The sequence below is a fragment of the Arachis ipaensis genome, chromosome B01 (genome assembly GCF_000816755.2).
Source record: "Arachis ipaensis cultivar K30076 chromosome B01, Araip1.1, whole genome shotgun sequence".
In the NCBI taxonomy this organism is placed as follows: domain Eukaryota; kingdom Viridiplantae; phylum Streptophyta; class Magnoliopsida; order Fabales; family Fabaceae; genus Arachis; species Arachis ipaensis.
In genome coordinates this window covers 126,752,209-126,761,832 of record NC_029785.2, presented here as the reverse complement: position 1 = coordinate 126,761,832, position 9,624 = coordinate 126,752,209, and the positions used below count along the sequence as shown (strand labels likewise).

The 9,624-nt window shown below is 38.6% G+C and overlaps 1 pseudogene; it reads right to left on the bottom strand.

Annotated features, from left to right (window-relative positions):
• Positions 4,477-9,624, bottom strand: LOC107612907 (annotated as a pseudogene).

The following is a 9,624-nucleotide window of genomic DNA, read 5'->3' as shown; positions in this document are numbered from 1 at the left end:
GAAGAGAGAGAAGGGTGGGGAGAGTGGCAGAAGATGTGGAAGAAGGAGAAGAGGGTGGCAGAGTGGGTGCGGTGGAGTTGGGTGGAGGAGAGGACGGCAAGCACCGTGGGGAGGGTAAGATTTTGGATTAAAAGTTTGTGCGCGGATTGCGAGTTAGGGTGGCTGGTGAGGATGGTGGTCACCATTTTCAGCAGCTGAACTTCCGATGAGGCTGCGGCGGCTGCGTCGGTGGTGGTGGTCATTTTTATCGTATTAGGGTTTAGGGTGGTAATCAGCTAAACGGGGAAGGAAAAAAACACAAATGATGTCTGGTTCTAATGAGCAAGCAATAAGCGGGAAAAAAAATCATGAGAACTAACCCGACAGATGTTGATGGAGTTGTCCACAGTATTGCATAAAAGCCATGCAGATTCATTGTAGGCAACCCAAACCTGTTATCCTACAAATAAATGAAATAATTAGGATACTCGAATAAAAAATACACTTTAACATGCTTATTCCCTAATTAAGTAATGAAGGGGGTATTTTTGAGTTTTTTTTCCCTTAGACATTTTGTCTTTAATCATCTTAAGATCACTTAATGGCATGAATCCATACAGATCATTTTCAAAACTTCTGACACTAACAATGCTATAGTTCCTGACATGGTTAAAACTTAGGAAGTCTATTAGCCAGAGATCCAATATTAAATTGTGAAGGCAAATTTATTTTATTTTTTTATTTTTAGAAGCTTCACATTTTAATTTGGAGAGGAGGAAAAGGGGGAGGGGGATATAATCTTCTTATTGTATTGAGAATCAGTGAGAAAATCTCGAATAAGACACCCATTTTCCTCCTAAATCTAATTCCACTCTCACATTTCTCTCCAAAACTCTGAACTATCTTCCAATAAACAGTTCAGGGTATTAATACATTTGAACAAATCTCTCTCTTTTCTGTTCTGTTACAAATTCATACACAATCTGCCGATTAGAGTGCCACCATTAGTCCACAAAGAAGGAAGTTGGCCCTAATTTAGACATCTGGTAAATCCAGTCGTACTGGTGCAACCACAATATCGATGTAGGAATCAAGTAGTGTATTTTTTTCAGAGCTCATGACAATCACAGAGAAGACAAATAGGATGATATTCTAAGAATGAGAAATTTCATGGTAAAATAATTACTTTCGGTCAAATTAGAGGCACCTTAAATCTTACCACAAGGAGAAGCAAGATTTAACGAAAAAACAAAAAGTAAAACTTTGACAGACGCGATGTTAAAAATAGAAAAATTAAGTCAGCCATATATAAGACAGCTAAAATAAAATGATCCAGTCAAACATGAAAAGCGGAATGCAGTATTTTTATGGCTACACAAAATAAAATCAGACGGACTAACGATTGTATTTATGAAAAAACAAGGTGAATTTCAATACACGGACCATGCTGGGTAGGCAACAGATTGGATAAGAACCAAGGACCTTCTAATCCTTCAAGAAATCTCGCTAAAACAGAATGCACCTTATTCCAAATGGTTGTTTGCTCTTATTATCATTTAAAACAATAAAAAACAACTGGACTCTGTTCAGATCCCCTAACATGTCTGTTGCACAAAGGATTGCAGTGTGAGAATAGATCTATAATTTCTATTAAAGCAACACTCTATTTGTGCAGATAATAAAGCATATAAAACATCTCTTGAGGACATGAATAACTTTCTCTAACCTTTAACTATGGATACCATCCATAATAATTAACAGGGAAGAAAATATTGATTACACAGTCACAGTTTACAAACGCCACAAAATCTAATATAATGTTGGAAAAATGGATACTTACATGAAATAATGGATCGTCATCACAGCAAAACCACCAATAAAATGGGTTCAACATGATGAACATCAGGAATCTAAATGCTAGTTTGAATTTATTGTGTCAATCTATGCCAGGGCATCTTGGCTAGTTTTACTAGCCATTTTTTGTATGCTTTAGGTTGGTCTCATGCATTTTCTTAGGAAATAAGCCAGTATTTGGTTTAAAATGCATTCACTCCATGATTCAAGCAAACATTGTGAATTTTGAATGATTTCATGAGAATTATGGATGAATTGAATGATAAAATGGATGATGCATGATCCCATGATTAAGAGCAAGACTTTGATGCACTTTGTTTGATTAATTTCAGGTAACAAGAAGCAGAGAAGAGCCACGTTAGTGGCTACGTTAGTGCCACTAATGTGGCCATTAACGTTGAAGAAAAGAGAAGCCCCAATGTTAATGAGAACGTTAATGGCATTAACTTTGAAGAAGAAGAGCATGGAACGTTAGTGGTAAAAGTAAACACCACTAACGTTAGCGAAGGGCAAGAAGACCCACATTAGCTTCCACGTTAGTTACATTAACGTGGGAACTAACGTGGAAGGAAAGAAAAACGCCAACGTTAGTGGAAAAAGTGAACGCCAATAACGTTTGCGAAGCCAAGAAGACCCACGTTAGCTTCCACGTTAGTTACATTAACGTGGGAACTAACGTGGAAGGAAAGGGAAACGCCAACGTTAGTGAAAAAGGTGAACGCCACTAACGTTTGTGAAGCAAAGGAAGACCCACGTTAGTGGCCACGTTAGTTACACTAATGTGGACACTAACGTGGGCAAAAGTCCCATCTGGCAGCCCGACCATGCCATCTTCAAACAAGAATAACTTGAGCCACAAAGCTCCAAATGAGGTGATTCCAATGGCATTGGAAAGTAGAATTCCAGATCTTGCCAGGCATATATGGCACTACATGGTGGACACTAAATTTGAGGGAGAAATCCCGCCCCGAAAATGCAAAGATGAACATGGTATCAACCTGTAGTAAGGCCAGCTGACCTCTTCACCTTCCAAGAAGTGTAACTCGAGCTGTAAAGCTCGAAATGATGCGCTTTTAAAGGCGTTGGAAAGTAGACATCCAGGGCTTTCCAACAATATATAATAGTATGGGGTAAACATTAATTTTGAGCTCCAAAACCTGGCAATATTAAGCCCCTGATCGCTAACGTTATTGTGACTCGCTTTTTCTAGTAACGCTAGCGACTATGCCAACGACCCTGTCCCCTTCAAAGGAGCATAACTTGAGTTACAGAGATTCAATTAAGGTAATTCTAGTTGCTTTAGAAAGCTGACATTCAGAGCTTTCCAACGATATATAATACTTTATAGTGGGCATGAAATTGGAGTACAAACAAGAGGCATCTTTTAAGCCCCAAAAGCACCAACTGGGTAGCAAGTGTGACGTTAGCCACACTAACTTCAGCACTAACGCCACACTTGTAGCATTAGTGTGGCTAACGGAAGCAATAAAGCCAAGTCACCCTGGACCTCAATTTGATTCACTTCTCTTTCAAGGACCACCCAACCTCAAGGAAGCAAGCCCACAAGTGTTAACCAATTAAGGCCACAAGAAGCATCTAGAATAGAAATTTTCATTTAATTGTAATTTGCTTTTAATTTCATTTCATTTTGTACTTTAGGAGAGCCTATATAAAGGCCTTAGTTTTTACATTCAAGATTCACTGAATCCGGGGGGATTGAAGAAGGGTCTTCGGACTCCCTCCCCTCACACACTTTTCCTTCTCTTTCTTTTCTTTGTACTTTTCATTTATGAATTTTGAAGTTTTAATTTTAGTTTTAATCTTCATCTTTACTTTTCTGCACTTTTTTTCTTTTCTATTTTGGTAGAGCAATGATCAACTAACTCTTTTCATTGGGTTAGAGAGCTCTATTGTGATTCAATGGATCAATTGTAGTTCTTATTCTTCTTCTTCTTTCTTTTCTCTTGATTTTACTAGAGAGCTTTCGATCTTCATCCAATTGGGTAATTGTCTCGGAAGAGAAATTGCTCATACTTGGATTTCCTCTGAACCTTGGAAGAAGAATGAGGAAATCATGCTAGAAATGCTCTCTCACATTGGATTAGGTTCGGGGTTGGATGGATATTGTGACATTTAATCCTACCAATACTTTGATCTATGAATGTGTGTGGTATAATCAGTGACCAAACTTCATCTCTTCTCATGAGAAATTAAATCAAGGAATTGGGAAATTGTTCAAGCTTAGAGAGATTGGATTGCCAAGGAATTGGGATCCAATCACTTAAGATTGCCAAGGAGATCAATGAATGCAATGATTGAGGAAGAGATGAGAATAAACTTGATCCAGAGGATTGCAATATCTCTTGATCCCAATATTCATTTTCTTTTTAGTTCTTACATTTACTTTTCTTGCCATTTTACTTTTCTACACTTTATTGCTTTCTTTACTTTTATGCCATTTATATTTCCTTGTTACTTATCACTCCAATATGATCCGTCTAACTAGGATAATCAATTTACTATTGATTGCTTAATCCGTTAATCCCTGTGGATACGATCCCACTCCATTGTGGGTTATTACTTGACGACAATTCGGTATACTTGCCGAGGAAAATTTGTTGAGAGACAAGTTTCCGTGCATCATCAATCTGATAAGGAGGCCTTCGATATGCTTTTTCGCCTCTTCAATAGCCCATCCATTAACTTGAAACACGCAGATTTATGCAAACTAACTCCTTTCTGCTCTGATTCTTGAAATAGTTTCATTGCCTCTTTGTACTTCCCTTGAGTACAAAAATTAGTTACCTGTTCTGAGTAATCCATGTCGCCTGAAATAAGTATTTGTGAAGTGTCTTCACTTATCATATTTGGACTTGTCTCTAGGAGTTTTGACATGAATTTCTTTGCTTCCTCAGTTCTCCCAGCATGAGTAAGTGCACCAATGATGGCAATATAAGTATATCGGTCCGGCCCCAATTTTTTCTTCTCCATCTCAGTCATGAGGTCAAATGCTTCATCAAGTTTCCCTTCTTTGCAAAGGACAGGAATCAACGTGTTGTACGTAACTGCATCAACGGGCTTACCTTTGATGATCCATGTGTTAAATAAATTAAAGGCCTTCTCGAACATACCATGTTTGCAAAGCCGTCAAAGAAGAATGTTACATGTAATAACATCAGGCTTGAATGAGTTCTCAACCATTCTGTTATAGAACAAGAATGCTTTCTCCAATGCTCCCTCCCAACAGAAACCATGAATAATTATGTTACACGTAGCTTCATCGGGGCCAAACCTTTATCCAAAAGCTCATTCAATTTATCTACAGTCTGATCAGTTTTTAAAGAATGGCACAACCCCCCAATTATAGTATTGTAAGTGACAACACTAGAAATGATCCCCTTCTTCTTCATCTCATCCCAAAGCTTCAGAGCTTTGTTTGTTTGATCATTTTTAAAGTATCCCATGATTAGAGTTCCATAGGTTACCTCATCGAGAATATAACCTCACTTTGTGGTCTTCACAGTCAACTCGTATGCCTCTTTGAGCAGCTTCTCCACGCACAATTTGTGCACTATAGTGTTCAGAGTCAAAGTATCCATCTTTAAACCTTTCCTCCCCATTTCATCCATCATCTTAAAAGCTTCTCCCAGATTTCCTGCTTTACAATAACCATTGATCATAGTATTATAAGTAAAACAGTCCGGTGAAAACCCACTCTCTACCATCTTTGCCACGACACAGCCGGCTTCATCCATCCTACCTTACTTACAGTACCACTTCACCATTATATTGTGAGTCACCGCGTTCGGCTTGACTCCCTTTCCCTTCATTTCCTCAACCAACTTGAATGCCTCCACACTCCCCCACCACTGAAAACACCCGTCAATCAGAGTATTGTAGGTAACCTCATCCGGCATCACCCTCAGGCTCTCCATATCATCCCTAAGCCTAATCGCCACCTTAACCTTTCCCTCGTTGCACAAACTCCTCATGATTGTATTATAAGTCCAAATATCTGGTACCATGTCGTTTGCTCTCATCAACTCGACAACCTCGGCAGCCTCCTTCAACCACCTCAACTTACAATAGCCATGAACCAAGATATTATAGGTGTTCCTATTTGGGGAAACCCCGCTACCTTTCATCTCTAGCAAAACCTCCCTAACCTTACTCAATTGGCCCTTATGCATCAAGAATAGTATTGTAAGTGATATTATTAGGAGAACAAGTAAAATCAGTCATTTGGTTCATGAAGCTAAGAGCATTATTAAAATTATTATCAAGACAAGAACCATGGATCAAGATGTTGAAGGCGGTGGTGTTTGGGGTTATACCGAGCTTAAGGGAATCGTTAAAGACTTGTTTGGAAAGGTGAATAGTGTGGGAGGAATGAGGGTGGCGGCGGACGAGGGAGGAGATGAGAGGAGGGTGGCGGAGTGGGTGCGGTGGAGTTGGGTGGAGGAGAGGACGGAAAGCACCGTGGGGAGGGTGAGATTTTGTATTAAGAGTTTGAGCGCGGAGTGGGGGTCAGGGTGGCTGGTGAGGATGGTGGTCACCGTTTTCAGCAGCTGAGCTTCTGATGAGGCTGCGGCAGCTGCGTCGGTGGTGGTGGTCATTTTTATCGCATTAGGGTTTAGGGTGGTAATCAGCTAAATGGGGAAAGAAAAAAAACACAAATGATGTCTGGTTCTAATGACCAAGCAATAAGCGGGAAAAAAAATCATGAGAACTAACCCGACAGATGTTGATGGAGTTGTCCACAGTATTGCATAAAAGCCATGCAGATTCATTGTAGGCAACCCAAACCTGTTATCCTACAAATAAATGAAATAATTAGGATACTCGAATAAAAAATACACTTTAACATGCTTATTCCCTAATTAAGTAACGAAGGGGGTATTTTTGAGTTTTTTTCCCTTAGACATTTTGTCTTTAATCATCTTAAGATCACTTAATGGCATGAATGCAAACAGATTATTTTCAAAACTTCTGACACTAACAATGCTATAGTTTCTGACATGGTTAAAACTTAGGAAGTCTATTAGCTAGAGATCCAATATGTAATTGTGAAGGCAAATTTATCTTATATTTTTATTTTTAGAAGCTTCACATTTTAATTTGGAGCGGAGGAAAAGGGGAAGGGGGATATAATCTTCTTATTGTATTGAGAATCAGTGAAAAAGTCTCGAATAAGACACCCTTTTTCCTCCTAAATCTAAATCTACTATCACATTTCTCTCCAAAACTCTAAACTGTCTTCCAATAAACAGTTCAGGGTATTAATACATTTGAACAAATCTCTCTCTTTTCTATTCTGTTACAAATTTATACACAATCTGCCGATTAGAGTGCTACATTAGTCCACAAAGAAGGAAGTTGGCCCTAATTTAGACATCTAGTAAATCCTGTCGTACTGGTGCAACCACAACATTGATATAGGAATCAAATAGTGTATTTTTTTCAGAGCTCATGACAATCACAGAGAAGACAAATAGGATGATATTCTAAGAATGAGAAAGTTCACAGTAAAAGAATTAATTTCGCTCAAATTAGAGGCACCCTAAATCCTACCACAAGGAGAAGCAAGATTTAATGAAAAAACAAAAAGTAAAACTTTTGATAGACGCGATGTTAAAAATAGAAAAATTAATTCAACCATATAGAAGACAGCTAAAATAAAATGATCCAGTCAAACATGAAAAGCAGAATACAGTATTTTTGTGGCTACACAAAATAAAATCAGACAGAGTGACGATTGTATTTATGAACAAACAAGGTGAAATTCAGTACACAAACCATGCTGGGTAGGCAACAGATTGGATAAGAACCTAGGACCTTCTGATCCTTCAAGAAACCCTGCTAAAACAGAACGCACCTTATTCCCAATGGTAGTTTGCTATTATTATCATTTAAAACATTAAAAAACAAGTGGACTCTATTCAGACCCCTAACATGTCTGTTGCATAATGGATTGCAGTGTGAGAATAGATCTATAATTTCTATTAAAGCGACACACTGTTCGTGCAGATAATAAAGCATATAAAACATCTCTTGAGGACATGAATAACTTTCTCTAACCTTTAACTATGGATACCATCCATAATAATTACCAGGGAAAAAAATATTGATTACACAGTCACAGTTTACAAACGCCATAAAATCTAATATAATATTGGAAAATTGGATACATACATGAAATAATGGATCGTCATCACAGCAAAACCACCAATAAAATGGGTTCAACATCATGAATATCAGGAATCCAAATGCCAATTTGAATTTATTGTATCAATCTGATAAGGACTCCTTCGATATGCTTTTTCGTCTCTTCAATAGCACATCCATTAACATGAAATACGCAGATATATTCAAACTAACTCCTTTCTGCTCTGATTCTTGAAATAGTTTCATTGCCTCTTTGTACTTCCCTTGAGTACAAAAATTACTTATCTGTTCTGAGTAATCCATGTCGCCTGAACCAAGCATTTGTGAAGTGTCTTCACTTATCATATTTGGACATGACTCTAGGAGTTTTGACATGAATTTGTTTGCTTCCTCAGTTCTCCCAGCATGAGTAAGTGCACCAACGATGGCAGTATAAGTATATCGGTCCCGCTCCAATTTTTTCTTCTCCATCTCAATTATGAGGTCAAATGCTTCATCAAGTTTTCCTTCTTTGCAAAGGACGGAAATCAACGTGTTGTACGTAACTGCATCAACGGGCTTACATTTGATGATCCATGTGTTAAATAAATTAAAGGCCTTCTCGAACATACCATGTTTGCAAAGCCCTCGAAGAAGAATGTTACATGTAATAACATCAGACTTGAATGAGTTCTCAACCATTCTATTATAGAACAAGAATGAATTCTCCACTGCTCCCTCCCAGCAGAAACCATGAATAATTATGTTACACGTAGCTTCATCAGGGGCCAAACCTTTATCTAAAAGCTCATTCAATTTATCTACAGCCTGATCAGTTTTTAAAAAATGTAACAACCCCCCAATTATAGTATTATACGTGACAACACTAGGAATGATCCCCTTCTCCTTCATCTCATCCCAAAGCTTCAGAGCTTTGTTTGTTTGATCATTTTTAAAGTATCCCATGATTAGAGTTCCATAGGTTACCTCATCGAGAATATAACCTCGCTTTGCGGCCTTCACAGTCAACTCGTATGCCTCTTTGAGCAGCTTCTCCACGCACAATTTGTGCACTATAGTGTTCACAGTAAAAGTATCCATCTTTATACCTTTCCTCCCCATTTCATCCTTCATCATAAAAGCTTCTCCCAGATTTCCTGCTTTACAATAACCATTGATCATAGTATTATAAGTAAAACAGTCCGGTAAAAACCCACTCTCTACCATCTTTGCCACGACATAGCCGGCTTCATCCATCTTACCTTCCTTACAGTACCACTTCACCATTATATTGTGAGTCACCGCGTTCGGCTTGACTCCCTTTCCCTTCATTTTCTCAACCAACTTGAATGCCTCCACACTCCCCCGCCACTGAAAACACCCGTCAATCAGAGTATTGTAGGTAACCTCATCCGGCATCACCCTCAGGCTCTCCATATCATCCCTAAGGCTAATCGCCTCCTTGACCTTCCCCTCTTCGCACAAACCCCTCATGATTGTAGTATAAGTCCAAATATCCGGTACCATGTCGTTTGCTTTAATCAACTCGACAACCTCGGCAGCCTCCTTCAACCACCTCAACTTACAATAGCCATGAACCAAGATATTATAGGTGTTCCTATTTGGGGAAACCCCGTTATCTTTCAT